Here is a 15,158-nt window from a genome sequence, read left to right as displayed (position 1 = left end):
TCCAAAGGTAAGGGGAAAGAGTTGCTGAAGTAAAACTAAGTTAGAGTATGAATTACTGTTGCTATAAATTACAATAAATAGAACCAGTGAAATGGGAGAGGACATGAACATTACTATACTCCTCAAAAAAAAAAAAAAAAAAAGGCAGTGAACAGGACAGCTTGTGAAAAGCTTTGTTTTTTCTTTCCATCATTTTGAAAGTTTCACTTTCTTCCTTCCCCCTTTGCACCAGACAGATTTTTACCACTGGGAATCCTCCTTGTCTGTGTCCCAAGGTTATCTGAACACCAAGGTCACACTTAAGAAGGAAAGGTTATCAATTCAAGGGGATTGAAATAGGAGTCCCATGGAATTACCCATAACATCTGTTTGAAAACAAAACCCTTGCAAATCATCACATCATGGAAATCACAGCCCATGATGAGAAAACTGCCAAGTTTATTGAGGTTGCAATTTAGACCGCGCAAACACAATGTGTCTGCGTCTCCAAGTGACTTTGGTTTGGAAATTGGAAGAATAGGGCATTCCATTCGATCAGCCTTCCTCACAAGCTCTTCAGTACTTTTCCCACTTCCAGTGGCAGAAACCTGGTTGGTGGTCTGAGCCAGGAAGGAAAGTGATATTTCAGTTTGGAAGAGAGAAATAATTCTAAGTTTACTGTTTTAGAGTCATGATTTAGAAAAAATAAACTAAAAGAAGGGATGCCTTTTATTTAAAGTCAGTCAGTTTTCATTTTATCTGAATGATTTGCTTTCCCTTGTGCTTGAGTGTCTGTGATTACGTGGTCAGGAACTGACACGCATCCCAGGCAGGCTGGGTGACATCCGTGCGTCCTGCCCTCTCCTCATGGCCTTTCCAGTGGCCATGGGATTGTAGGAAGAAAGGGACTGGATTCCCTGATGCCACTCTGCTTCCAAATCAATCCTACATAATTCAAATTCTCAGGCCTGAACAAAGGTAATGCCTTTCCCCTGAGGATGCCCAAAAGCCACAATGCCCACTGCATGGCAATTTTGTTTATGGCAAAACTTTGAGTATTTTTGGTATCACAGTGTTAGCATTTTGAAGGGTTTAAATGAGTAAAAGCCTTAGACTTTTCTATGCAGTGACTATGAAACATCTGTCCTAAAATTAACCAAGGTGATCAGTGATGACCAGGGGCTCCCCCTTTGAATGGTGATTCCATTTACAGGATCAGTAGAAATAAGAAAAAGATGAAAGAGTGTTTTTTCAGAGAAAGGTGCTACCTGGATTACCTTATCTGCTCATACTGCTGCCTTTTCTTATTTATTTTTTTATTTACTTACTTACTTATGGCTGCGTTGGGTCTTCATTGCTGCATGTGGGCTTTCTCTAGTAGTGGCGAGCGGGGGCTACTCTTCATTGCGGTGCACAGGCTTCTCATTGCGGTGGCTTCTCTTGTTGCAGAGCACGGGCTCTAGGTGCGCGGGCTTCAGTAGTCGTGGCTCGTGGGCTCTAGAGCGCAGGCTCAGTAGTTGTGGCACATGGGCTTAGTTGCTCCGCGGCATGTGGGATCTTCCCGGACCAGGGCTCGAACCCATGTCCCCTGCATTAGCAGGCGGATTCTTAACCACTGCGCCACCAGGGAAGTCCTGCTGCCTTTTCTTGAAAGGAAAAAAAAAAAAAGATAAGAAAAAATGGCTGAAAATAATAATGGTGGGAGTGGGAGAGGGCCACGAGGGAAGTGAATTTCAGCCACCTTTGGGGGAGAGGGCGAACCAGCTGAGTAGAGCCCAAGTAGTGGCAGTTGGGTTTCTTTGTCTGGGGTAACTAATAATAGTCTTGATTTGGGCCTTTAGTCAGTGTATGTTTGTTTGTTTGTTTTGTAGGTTTCTTCTCCTTGAGGCAGTCTGAAAAAAAGGGCAAGGGAGCAGAGTTAACATAGAATGTGAAACATATCTGTATATGATTAAGGTCTTACTTCTTCAGTTTGCAACTACCAAACCCCAAGGGAGACCAAAAGCCATGTGGGAGGAGGAGACTGATTCAGATGAGTTAGGCAGTTTCATCAGCATGTTGGTCAAGGGTCAGAGATTCCTGAGCTGAACTCGAGATCATGGTTGATATGGTATAAATATAATTTTTCTAGTTTTCCTGAAGGAAAAACAATAGGAACTTAAAAAGAGGAGTTTACCATCCAAGGGTTTAATTTGGTTTTCATCAGAGTATGGCAAAACAGGCATGTTGGAGTCTGGGCTCAACTAACAGAGATAGACTGGGTTGGAAATAAATCTCAGGAGGTTCTGAGAACCAGAAAAACATGGGAAAGGTCAGAGTGGAGATTATAGAGGTCTTTCACTCTCAAAATGCTGCTACAACATGAGAAGTATCTGCTTTTTAGTATAAGATCTGGGCTTATGAAGGAACTCAAAATGAGAATGGAGTAAGAAAGTTCATATTTAATTCAATGAAGATGCCCACGTTCCTTTCCTTACTGATTTCAGAGATGGAACTTGAGTTAGGCCTGTAATATGTTTAAAATCTAAGATTATTCACTAAAAGTTTTTTTTAAGCAGTTGGTTTATCATATTACAGGGAGAAGTATGAAAATACCATTTTCCACTAACTTCCATAAAGAAGGTCCGCAGACCTTCAGAAAAGAGATGCTCAGATAATTCATCAGGTTTCAGAGAAATAGTCAAACTTGTTAATCCCTTTAACTCAGTTATAATTATGAAGCAAAGTCCATTACACTTTTGGGTCATTGATGTGGGTGGCAAACCATTCCCTGGACTACAGCATCATCTCTTCTATGGGCTAATTTCGGGGCGTATTGGATGACCTGGATCAGAAGGTTCACTTCCTCTGCCCTTGGCTTTTGAGGCTGTTTTGGTGCAGTTGGCTTTCTGTGGGCCTTCTCCCTCATCAATATGGGATATGTCCCACTTCTCCAGATGAGCCCCTCACAAAACAGCCATTGTTTCAAAAGCCATTCCCATAACCCAAGCCCTGTCATCACCATCCGTTACACTAGCTGAAGACTAAAACTTTTTTTTCCTCACTATGTCTTTCCTGCTTATACCCTAAGAGAAGAATTAGAGAGTAGGATTGTTCTAGAAGGGGTAGCAGCCCTTAGAGGGACGACAAAGATAATGTTCTAGAAGAAGAACAGAGTCGAGGCAAAACAATATGTCCCTTGCTTTTTCTCCCATTGACTAATCTAAAAGTAATAAGTTGCTTTACCTCCTGCTTTTCACACACACACACACACACACACACACACACACACAGCATACCATATTCAGGAAACTGTGAGTCAGAGATGGAGGAATAGAATCTTCAGCAAATGACTTACATACCTACCATCAAGCCTTGAATTATCGGCAGTTTCAAACACAGCGTGAGTCATCTCAAAAAGCTCTCCCCTTTGCTTTGAAAATACTCACATTATCATCTCAACAGCCACCACATTGAAAGCCCTCTCCACACTGGAGCACAGTGAAGAAAATTTAGGGAAGCCATAGAGGAACAACAGTTCCTTTACAAATTGCTGTACATCAGAAGAAAAGCTGAGGCAGGCATATAGTATTTTATTTTACACACCACAAACAAACAACCCCCAGACTTGCAATCCAGAGTTAACAAAAGCATTAAATCCATCGGGCTTTGAGAAGAGGCAATGTTTTTTCATATTTCTCCTTGCTACCATTATTTACATAACAAATCACTGCGAAATGCAATCATGTCAGATGTTGGAAATAAACTCTTTGGGGTATAGCTATTTTTAAACAACCCATAGTTATAGGGATGTTTTAAAAACATGCAAAAGCTGAGTTTGTGTTTTAAATGGTAAGTGGTCTCATGAACTCAGTATTGTTAGGCTAACCTATGGAACAGAAAAAACTTTTTCAGCAGAGCCCGAAATCCCTCAGGAGTGATGTTGTTTTAAAGAGTTGCAAAGATTCAAGTTGGCCATAAATTGAAGCCTGGTATTTCCAGGCAGGTACGTGGAAATCTCTGGTGCTAGTTTTGTCCACTTTGGAGAGCATTGAACTTCTCTTGCAAATATATTCAAAACATTTCCCCACCAGAAGATTTTATTTACTGACACCAGGAACAAGCATCCCTTCCCTACCCACCTTCTTCACCCTCTCACCCCAGGGAATCAGAAGTCAGTAAAAAGAATGCTGCATTCTTGGGGATTATTTGCATGAGTGGATTATTTGCGGCACTCTCTGAGAGGTTATATTCATGCTCTCTATTCCACTCGTCCAAGCTTCCCACAAAAGATGTTTCCTCCAGTCTAGCGGGTCCCATGCTTGTCCCCGTGACCCCTGCAACATCCCTCACCCACACCAACACACCCCCACCAGCCACTCTTCCTCTCCAGCCTCATCTAGGCACTTGCTTACAGAGAAATAGAAGCGTCAGCTTGAGCCTGGAGTCCTAGCTGTTTCCCTTTTCCTAGCCCACGTTAACACACACCTCCCAGAACTGCCCTAAGGTCCCACCTCTCCTAGTGAAACTTCCCAAGCTCCTATGATATTTGTGATGCATTATTAAGAATAAAAAAAATAGTATTAAATTAGTATTAACATTTATTTAACGCTGTCAGCCAGATTTGATGTTATTAACTATAGTCTCTTCTAGTTGTCCTTAAAAAAAACAGAACAAAAAGACCTTGAGGAAAGCACTGTTATTATCTCCATTTTACAAATGAGGAAACTGAGCTCAGACAGGCTAGCTTTGTTTGATGTCAAAGGAGGACCCCAATGAGGACGAGTTAAGAATTCAGTGTGGGGGCTTCCCTGGTGACGCAGTGGTTGAGAGCCCGCCTGCTGATGCAGGGGACACGGGTTCGTGCCCCGGTCCAGGAAGATCCCACATGCCGCGGAGCGGCTAGGCCCGTGAGCCATGGCTGCTGAGCCTGCGCTCCGCAACGGGAGAGGCCACAACAGTGAGAGGCCTGCGTACTGCAAAAAAAAAAAAAAAAAAAAAAAAAAGAGTTGCCATATGATCATGTAGTCCCATTCCTGGGCATATATCCAGAGAAAACTCTAATTTGAAAAAATACATGCACCTCAATGTTTATAGCAGCACTATTTATAATAGCCAAGTCATGGTAGCAACCTAAATGTCCGCTGACAGATGAATGGATAAAGAAGATGTGGTGTGTGTGTGTGTGTGTATATATATATATATATATATATATATATATATATATATATATATATATATATATATATAATGGAATATTACTCAGCCATAAAAAAGAATGAAATAATGCCATTTGCAGCAACATGGATGGATATGGAGATGATCATACTAAGTGAAGTAAGTCAGAGAAAGATAAATATCAGATAATATCACTTATCTGTGGAATCTTAAAAAATGATACAAATGAACTTATTTACAAAACAAAAAGAGACTCACAGACATAGAAAACAAACTTATGGTTACCAAAGTAGAAAGGGGAAGGAGGATAAATTAGGAGTTTGGAATTAACAGATACAAACTATATATAAAATAGATACACAACAAGGTCCTACTGTATAGCAGAGGGAATTATATTCAATATCTTGTAATAACTTATAATGGGAAGAATATATATATTATATATATTCAGTTATATATATATATAACTGAATCACTTGGCTGTATACCAGAAGCTAAAACAACATTGTAAGTCAACTGTACTTCAATTTAAAAAAGAAAAGGAAACTCAAACTCTTCCTACCACTATCTAACCAAAAGAACAAGGCCAAAAATGCTATCAAGGGGAAAAGAAAAAACAAACTCATGAGAATGGAAGACATTCACTACCCTCTACAGTGAGTGTATAGCCAGGGTGATTTTTTAAAAATCTGTGTTTATCTAGTGGTCAGTGCCTAGTCAGATACAAGGATTATGAGGTTTTCATTTCTGTTGTCATTTGTTAGGCAGTCCATTTCTTTAGCCTTCCAGATTTGTTGAAATTTTGGATAACCTATATTGCCTAGAGAATGGTCAAAGTTCCCTTCACTTGTCCAGTTGCTTTTAAAAACAAAGAAAACATTAAAACGGGTTGCAGAGAAAAGTTATCCTTATGTAGTTATTTCTTCTTTTCAGTCAGCATAAGGTCTCAACATAAGTACAGGATTTGGATTCAATACTTCCTAACTTTGCCTCCTGGGAGAAATGTGCCACCCTTCATTTCTATGGGAGTATTTGTCTAAATCCCTTTTTCTTCTCACCACTGAGGTCTCAGACCTTGGAGAGTTGGATCTAGATGTAGAACATGGTTTTATATGCCAGCAATAGAAGAGTCCTAACTATTTTCATCACTCATGGATCCCAGCCTTTAAGCAGATGAAAGGGTGATTTACATGAATTGGCAGGGGTCTAAGGATCCTTATTGCTTTTTTTGTAAGCTGAGACAATAGGCCCAGTCCATAACGACACCAAATAAGGTGTCTTGGAATATGACTGCATCCATCTGCTTTCAGCTCATGCAATACAGGGAGAAGAAAACCAGTCCCAGGAAACTGGCCTCAGAAGGCATGGGCTGCTGACTTGATTCCCACCCAGTCTTCCTCAGTAGCTGCGTATGGAGTTCTTAATATTCCTGAAAATATAAATTGGAAAGAAGTTTTCATTCTTAGAAAACAATTCCCTGCTCCCGTTTGCTGGGGCCTGTGTTATTCACCAGCTAGAAACACTAGCAGCTGGAAGGTAGGAGATGGCTCGTCCAGTCCTCCTGGTTCTTTGCTCTGAAGAGCCAGAGGTTGACAGAACTTCTGCCTCAGTGTCTTTTTTAACTTAGTGGGAAGAATTGATAGTCTCATCACTTGTTGTGACAGTCTTAGACTGGATGTTGCATAACAAGTTTTTGTTCTTGGATATTTGGCTTGTTACATCAATGCTAAGTTAGAGTAAACCTTGAGGAAGCAAAGAAGGAAGTTTTCTTCAGTTTGGCTGCTGTCCTCTTTGTGTTCTTACAAATCGTTACTTGGGTTTGTGACCAAGTGGCTAGCCATCACGTATTATAAGAAAGCAATTATGAGCATGCTTGCCATCCACCAGGCCTTTTCTCTAAGGGATGACAAAGCATTTGATGTGTAGCACATGTATAAAGGTGCCGGCAGATAAAGAGGTTTGCCTTAGGTCATCTTCCAAGAAATAGTATGTTTTACCTATTTCCCTCTTCACTGGAAATGCCGTAAAGTAGCATAGGGAGGAATTCTGAAATCTTTAAATAAAAGACTTAAATAAAACTATGAAAGTGTTCCTTTATTGTGTCAGTATTCCTAGTAGTCAGAGAACATGCTTTCTCTCCCCAAAATGTCATTAGGTTACTGAAAAAATTGTGGTTTGGTTAGGAGAGAACATGAGCCAAGTGGTAGACCTAAATCCCTTCTTTTATCTGAGAATCGTGACACTACTGTAACCACAAATATTTATCTTTCATTCTCAGAGGAGACTGGTAGCCTCTTTGGATCATCCTCTGCAGAATGCAGTTGATCCTATGAGGAACTGTTATCCAGTTTGTTAGATCTTACAGCCAGACTAGACTCTGTTCACAATCACAAAAACCCAGTGTGGAAAGAAAATTCTAAATGATAAAAAGTTAGAGAATTGAAATTCCCTTTGGATGACTTTCAGTGATCAAGATTTACCAATTTAAGAATAAGAACTCCTGACTGTGTTCAGGAAAGCTGTAAAAAGTACAATAGAAAGGATGCCTTATACTAGGTTTTATCATTCTCCATCCTAAGTTTTCACTCAGGATTGTCTGAAAATCTATCCATATCAATAAATATGGATTTAATTCTTTTAACTGCTATGGACTCTTCCAGTGCATGAATGAACCATGTTTTGTTTATCCACACCCCTTTCTCTTTCTATCATTATTAGTCACATCAGTCTGGAACTCCACTATAAAAAAGAGCCAGGAATCTGTGTATCTCTTCTTCTCCATTGGGACTTTGGAAGGATAAACAAGATAATAACATGGAATGACTAAGACTCTTCTGTTATGAAGTGATGCAAATGTTAAAACTAATTCTACTTTCTTATATACTGTGTTTTCCATTTAGAAGGACAAGATTCCGCAAGCATTCTTTTTTTCTATTTAAATAATGCACTAGTGATCATCCATATGTGAAAGTGATGGGAATGTAAAATTAGATCATTGTGATTAGCTAGGCCTTAGGGCCATAAACTCAGCCCAAAATAATGCTGCTGAGACCCAAGGACAGTCATTTTGTGGCTTATAAATGATAGTTTAAGCAGTAGAGTGGATGAGGTCCAGAATTCTCCTTGGTCCCTTGATAGACAGTAATGCTGCTTGGACCATAATTTTCCATCTTTCTTCTTGGAAAGACTGACTACAGGCCACTCAGTAAAATGAACCTTGGAAATAAGACTTCTGTCTCACACCATTTACTCACAAAAGAGAGCTTTAAAAATAAACACAAACCCAGAGCCTAATGGAGACATGGCAGCAAGCCTGAGGGAAATGCCATCCCTTCAGCCTCTCTTTTCATTCTCTTTTTACTTTTATTTAGCTTTAGGACAGGGCAAATGCATCCGTTGTAGTCAGACATCTGGGTTTTCTGAACTTGTCAATCTAGAAAGTAGTTGAAAGAGATAAGAATGGAATAACTTTGGATATTCCAAAGTGAATGGAATAACTTTGGAAAGAGCTGGCACTAAGAAGACTGGGATGGGCATACAGAATAGTATTTCTACAGCTTATTGCTATCTGGAAACTACCTGGAACATTTCAATGAAACCATTCTGTGTTCATCACCTAGTGTTCTGATATAAGGTCATTCTCTCTTGGTTCCTACACAAAAATTCCAAAGTGAACTCATAGGTTGGCCTGACTTAGAAATGGAACAAAGTATTGAAGTCCATTGTCAAGAAATTTGGACTCAACAGTGAATTAGGAAGAATGTCAAGGGGGAGAGCACCCTTGTGCTTCTCACTGCTTCCCTGTTTCTCATGAATTTGGTCTGTGTCTCCCTGGGATCCTTCGACTGTGTTTTTGCTCTCTTTTTACTAAACCTTTCTTCAGTTTGATCTGATGGGCATCAACTCTTCCCATCAGTTTCTGAGCATACCCTCTTGGTCTGTTTCCTTTTTTTTTTTTTTTCTTTTTTTCTTTTAATATCAGGGAAACATTTGTTTCCTAGGGAATTCAACTTCAATCTTGTTCAACATCTTCACCGTTGGCATTTAGCCTCTCAGGATGCAGTAAGCAGGGCCCCCTGAGGGTCTCCCATTCTCCTTAGAGTGCTTTGTCTCCAGTGCACTGCAAGCCCTTGACATTCCGCCACCTCATTTCTCCTCCCACTATCCTTGTGAAATAAGCAGCCAACAGGCCCTCTTGACATAGGAGGGAAGGGATGCTCTGAGAGACACTCCTTTTCCAGGGACCACACTGCTAAGCTGGTGATAGGTTTTGACATCCAGAGGGAGAGTCAGCTCCCTTGGGTCTCTCCTTGAGTTATTTCTGACTACTATTACAAATTTGTTTCCGTCACTCAACTTTTGTTATCCAAACAGACCTTATCCACTAATTCCTTGGTCTTTGCTTATTACCAATGTTTTTTTTTTTACCTCTCAAGACTACTTACTCTAAACAGCAACTCCCAGGTTGATTTCGCATGTCAGGTCTAATACAATTTGCAAAAAGATTACTGAGTACCTAATTGTAACTCTTCATACCTCTGTATAGGCCCACGGTGTGTTGGATATTGTGCCAGGCAAGGACAAGAGACAGCTCCCTGGCTTACAGATCCCGTAGCCTAGGCTGGAGAGCCAATCCTGAACAGATGCCTATACCATAGGGCAATTGCAATGCATAGAATAATAGCAAATTCGTTCAGCCCATGTTGAGAGCATACAGTATGTCAGGTTCTGTGCCAGGCACAGTTTGTATAGTCATGAACAAAATAAAGAAACTTACAATAAACAAGAGAAAGAGACAAAAGAGCAAATAACTAACCCAGTGGATACTACAAATTATGAAATGTTTAGGTTTGATAGGGGGCAGAGTTTTAAGAAACCTACCTTCAAAGATTGTAAAGGACTCTCTGCAGTGGTGACATTTAAGCCAGGGAAGGATCTAGGCATGGGAAGTGAAGGAGTACAGCTGTCACGAGCAGAAGGAATATCATGGGAGGCAGCCTGGGGTGGGTAAGAGCACGGCATACTGAGAAGCTAAGATGGGCCAGTACAGCTGGAACTAGGGCAAGCTGCCCATGCAGAACCCTGGAGGCCATGAGAAGGGATTTGGATTTTATTCAGTATTCAGTGGGAAGGTTTAGAAGAGTTTGTCAAATGAAAGCGACATGACTGCCTTTGTGTTTTAAAAGATGATTCTGATTGCTCTCTAGAAAATCAATGAAAGGGGCAAGAGTATATATAAGGAGATTACTGAAGTAACTCAGGTGAAAAACAATAGTCCTGTGGTCCACAGCGGTGGAAGTTGAGATGGAAAGATAGGGATGAATTCAAGATATGTGTTGCAAATAGAAAAGACAGGGATTTGGCAACAACTTCAACCTTGGAGTTGAAGCAGAGGGAGGAGCCAAAATAATTCCCAGGTTTTGATCATTTTGGTGAACGATGATGCCATTTACCGAGGGGTGGAAGACTGTGAAAGGAACGGGTTTGTGTTACGGTGGGGCTCATCTGAATTCCCGGACAGCTATTCATGTCATGGTGTCCAGCAGGGCAGGAGAAATGCAAAACTGGTGTCGAGAATGTAGTTTGGAGTTGACAGTATACACTTGAGATTCATCAGCAGAAGAATGGTAGGTAGTTGTGTGTCTAGCTAATCATGTAAAGGTAGAAGAGAGGAGAACCAAGAGACAGTCTTGGGGGCTGAATATATGTAGAGGGCAAGAGGAAGAAGAAGAAGAAAAGCCAACAAAAGGGATGGAGAAAGTGATCAGAGTGGGTGAGATACTGACCCATACTGAACACCAACCTGTTTAGCTTGCCACTGATAAGTACTTTGTCTTTCATGATAATTAAAAAACAAAACAAAACAAAACCACTGTTTCTGAAAAATGTGTGGTAACTATAAAGCATTACCTGTGTGTAGCTAATGCATCAGTAATGTATGATATTTTGGACCTAAGGTAACCACGTAAGAATCTGAGCCTCTGCACATCACTGCTGGACTCCAGATCCAAGGAGACTTGCATTTCATGGGGTGAAGAAAATGGGACATGTCCCTTTTCAAATGGTGCTCACGTTTATTTAATAATATAATTAATAATAATGTGGCCAAGGATTTTTTTTTTAATTCTTGCCTTACTTCTACCCCAATCCTCCTGCAACTACAATATGGTATCTGTTGGCGACAGTGTGTGTTGCCATCCCCAAGCCCTTGTTCTCCAACTGCGTGTGGCTTCCAGCACTTACATGAAATCTTATTTATGCGCAGATGCCATTTTATAGAACTGTAAAAAAGGAAGCACGTGGCTTTTTGCAGGGGCACACAGCTCTAACACGGCCTTCCACTGTTTTTGCAGTAGAATGTCACAGCTCCAGGCTCTGTGCCTTCTCTCTTGTAAGTTCAGGTAAGCCCATAATGTGAAGAATGCTTTGCAAATGTGCAAAGTTACCGGTAAAGCATTCTGTACCATCTTCGTGATTAGACTTCCAGTTGAGGGCTGGAATAGCACCTTTGTTTCAGGGGCTTTGTTTCCATGTAGCTCTTTTGAAATAGGTATGATTTTTTTAAGTCGTTAATTATGATTATTTACGCCCCACATCATTACTTATGGTAATAATCGTAATGTTTTTTGTTTTTAATCTAGTTGCTTCTTTGGCGTTTTATTTGGTTTTAAAATCTAAGAAAAGCATGCATGAACTAGTCTATTGTCATAAAGCTATGGGGAAAGACATGTAAAACTTTGAGTTTTGAAGTGTAAACAGTTGCTCAGAACTACAACCCTTGGAGGAGTTTTCTCATTCTGTAGAGGCAGCTCCTTTGGCCACACCCTGGAAAAGGCAACCACAGCAGGAAGTATGTACCTCTGAGACGGGGCCAGGAAAGGGGCTCTTGAGTAGGAGAGACAGAGCAGTGCCTTGGGTAGCGGATGATGTCTCGGGATATGAAGGCTTACCCTGCCCAGTGAAACATACTCTGCCCCTCCTCCAATCTCCCCAAAACAACTACAATACAAGTTGCAGCGTCATATCCCACTCTTGCACCCAGTGGTGAGAATGTTTTGTTTTGTTTCTTTTGTTTTAATCTAGAACCATCTGTTAAGGAAAGGCAACAAACTTTGCCTTTCAGCGAGTAGAAGAACTTACACCCGAGGAAATACACTGGTAGGCAGAACAGGTCTTCAGAACATGTCTGCTCTATAATCTCAGAGAATTAGAAAAGGCTATCATTCCATAAAAAGGAATCCAGTAGAGAACAGAGAAATGAAAGTTTTGGTTGATGGAATTTTTGAAAATCGGTGAATGCACACAGTGGTAGAATAGACATCACTGAAGAGCAATTAGTGAATTGAAAGATCAAATCAAGGACTTTTTCTAGAGTAGAACATAAACAGAAATATATGGAAAGTATGCAGAAATGTTGAGATATAGAAAATGTTCTTAGAAATTTCATCTATTTAATCTAACATCTATTTAATACAAGTCAAGAGAAGAGAGGAAGAAAGAAACAATGTGAGGTTACTCCCTGGAAATGAAGAAAGACATTGCATTTTTTACTGAAAGGGCTCTTCAGAGCCACAAAAGATAAATGCACACACACATACACACCCTTTGCTCTTTATAAGCAACTTTGAGAAACAAGGATTTAGAAAAATTCTGAGAGCTAAACAACAAACTTCTCAGCAACACTGGATGCAAAAAAGCCAATGAAGCCATAAATTCAAATTCTGAAGGAAAATAATTTTAAAGCTAGAATTCTACATTTAGCCAAACCATCCTCAAAGTGAAAGGGAAAAGTGAATTCTTTTGAGACACACAGGGCCTCGGAAGTTTACTCTTCATAAATCCACTCTTGAGGCTGCACTATTCAATAAGAAAATGAATCCAGGAAGAAGTGGAGTGGCAAAAGGTATAATGAACAAATAAATGTGTAAAATTATGGTTAAATATTAACTATAAAAAATTTATTTTTGGTAATCTGGAAGTAAAATTGCAGATGATATCAACATGGGATGTGGCATAGAATGTGGCCATAAGGTTTTAGCAGGGGGAGAAAGGAAAAGCCAGGCCACTTTTACATTTTTCAGAGTTAGGGCACAGAGCAGTAAGAAACCCTAGCAGCTCTAGATACTTGTGTTACGGGTGTTGAAATTTTTAGACATATTCACCAATCAAAAAGTTAAAATTAATCGTTAACAGACCAGTAAAGGAAAAATGAAACAAAGACAATTTGGTGAATCTGGCAAAAAAAAGTTAGGAAGTGGGGAAAAGGAAATAGCTAGAAAGTTTGGTAAATAAAAGTACTAAAATAAATATGACAGAGATAAATCCACCATAAACATGAACATGAATGGGTCAACTTTACCCAGAGGCTGAAAGCTCTAACGAGGGCAGTGTCAAGGAAAAAGAAATGACACGTCTCAATATAAGCGAGGACAAGACGAAACTGCCACTATTTGCATTACACTGATTATCTTTTAGGAAATCAGTGCTGTTTGAACCGGTTCCTATCCATTTCCAAAATAAGAGTCCTGCCCCACACAATTCCAAATGATTAATGAACTAAATCTAAAAAGACAAAGGCAAAAAGTATATAAGAAAATACAAGGCAGCTTTATGACCTTGGGAGTAGCAAAGGCCTTTTTTTTTTAACGATTTAAAAAGCAAATGGCATGAGGAAAATATTTATTAATTTGACTACTTCAGAATTAAATTTATAAATGAAAGATTGTAAACAAAGTCAAAAGGCAAGCAAAAGAATAAGAAAAAGTACTTGCAATATATGTCATAAGGAATTGTACTGAAACCTGTGTGACTTGCAAAAATTAAAGTTTGAAAATATGAGTTATTGGCTGTTAGGAGTGTAACATGGTACTCTCTCTGTGGAGGACTGTTTGACAGTCTCAGCCAAAATTAAAACCTTGCATACCCGATGAGCCAAGCAAGTCTTCTTCTCTCTGTCTGACTTAGAAAAATCTTGCCCATTTGCACAGGGACACTCAGAAGAAAGTTTTGGAAGGATATACTTCAGGCCAGTAACAGCACTTGAGTCTCGGGAGGTAACGAGCATGGGAGGGATGGGGAGTGACGGAGGATGGGGTGCAGGGGGCTCTGGAAGAGGACTTTATCTCTGATGTTTAATATTTTTACAAGGAGAATGCTTATTACCTAAAGCAATTAAAAATTAATTTTTCAAAACCTTTAGGACTGGAAGTTTTCTTTTCAGTTTTGCAGTGTTCAGAATTAAAAGCTCTCTAGTCACAGTTAAAAGAAAAAAAGTAGCCTGTCTGTTAATACAAGGTTCCAGGTTGAGCCCAGTGTTTATGTAATCACAAATCTCTGTTATGGCACTCACTTGCTACAATGGGGAGAGTTTTTAGATGACGATGAAGTTTACATATGCCCTTCACATTGTGTTGATGGATTTGGGTTGGAAATTGTCTGCGTTTATCTTTAGGCATATCCATTTTAAATGTTTAAATATCTGCAATTTTTTTGTTCAACACCGATGTGGTTGGACTTTTATTATTTAGTCCACCATTTGGAATGGTGAAATCTTTAAAAGTACATCAAAGCCAGATTATTCTTTCTAGTCCTGTTTCAAGTATGCAGAAAATGGTAGGTTATGCACTTATATTTTTAGCTTCATTATATAAATGGCATTACACCAACCATAAAATAATTGCCAATGATAACAGCATTGTTTCACTGAGCTTTTATTCATGACCATGAGTCATTTTTCCCTCTCCAAATAAGAAGTGGTTCTTTTTTGGTTTTTTGCTTTGTTTTTTAAATTAGCTCTTAAACACCCAACTTTTGACCATATTTTTCTCCAGCTTTTGGAATTCTTTTTTTCTATCCATCGTTATATTTCTTTAGAAAACTTCTTTAAATTTTTTTAAGGGGAGGAACAAAGCTAGCAAAGAAACAGATGTGTCCCATATAAAATATGCAATAAATCTTGTCCCACAAATTCTTTGCTCTGAACTTTCTGACAGAAACTGTCAAATATCCACTTTAATTCAGGT

The 15,158-nt window shown here is 39.5% G+C and overlaps 1 protein-coding gene across 8 annotated transcripts in view; it reads left to right on the top strand.

The window, feature by feature from the left end:
- Positions 1 to 15,158, top strand: part of FMN1 (formin 1) — a gene marked incomplete at its 5' end in the record, with an annotated part of 410,703 nt that overhangs the window by 328,942 nt on the left and 66,603 nt on the right. The gene's annotated exons all lie outside the window — the stretch shown is intronic.

The sequence above is a fragment of the Mesoplodon bidens genome, assembly GCF_964165515.1.
Source record: "Mesoplodon bidens genome assembly, chromosome: 3".
Lineage (NCBI taxonomy): Eukaryota > Metazoa > Chordata > Mammalia > Artiodactyla > Ziphiidae > Mesoplodon > Mesoplodon bidens.
Note: the sequence above shows the minus strand (reverse complement) of the source record. Positions and strands in the feature narration are given on the sequence as shown.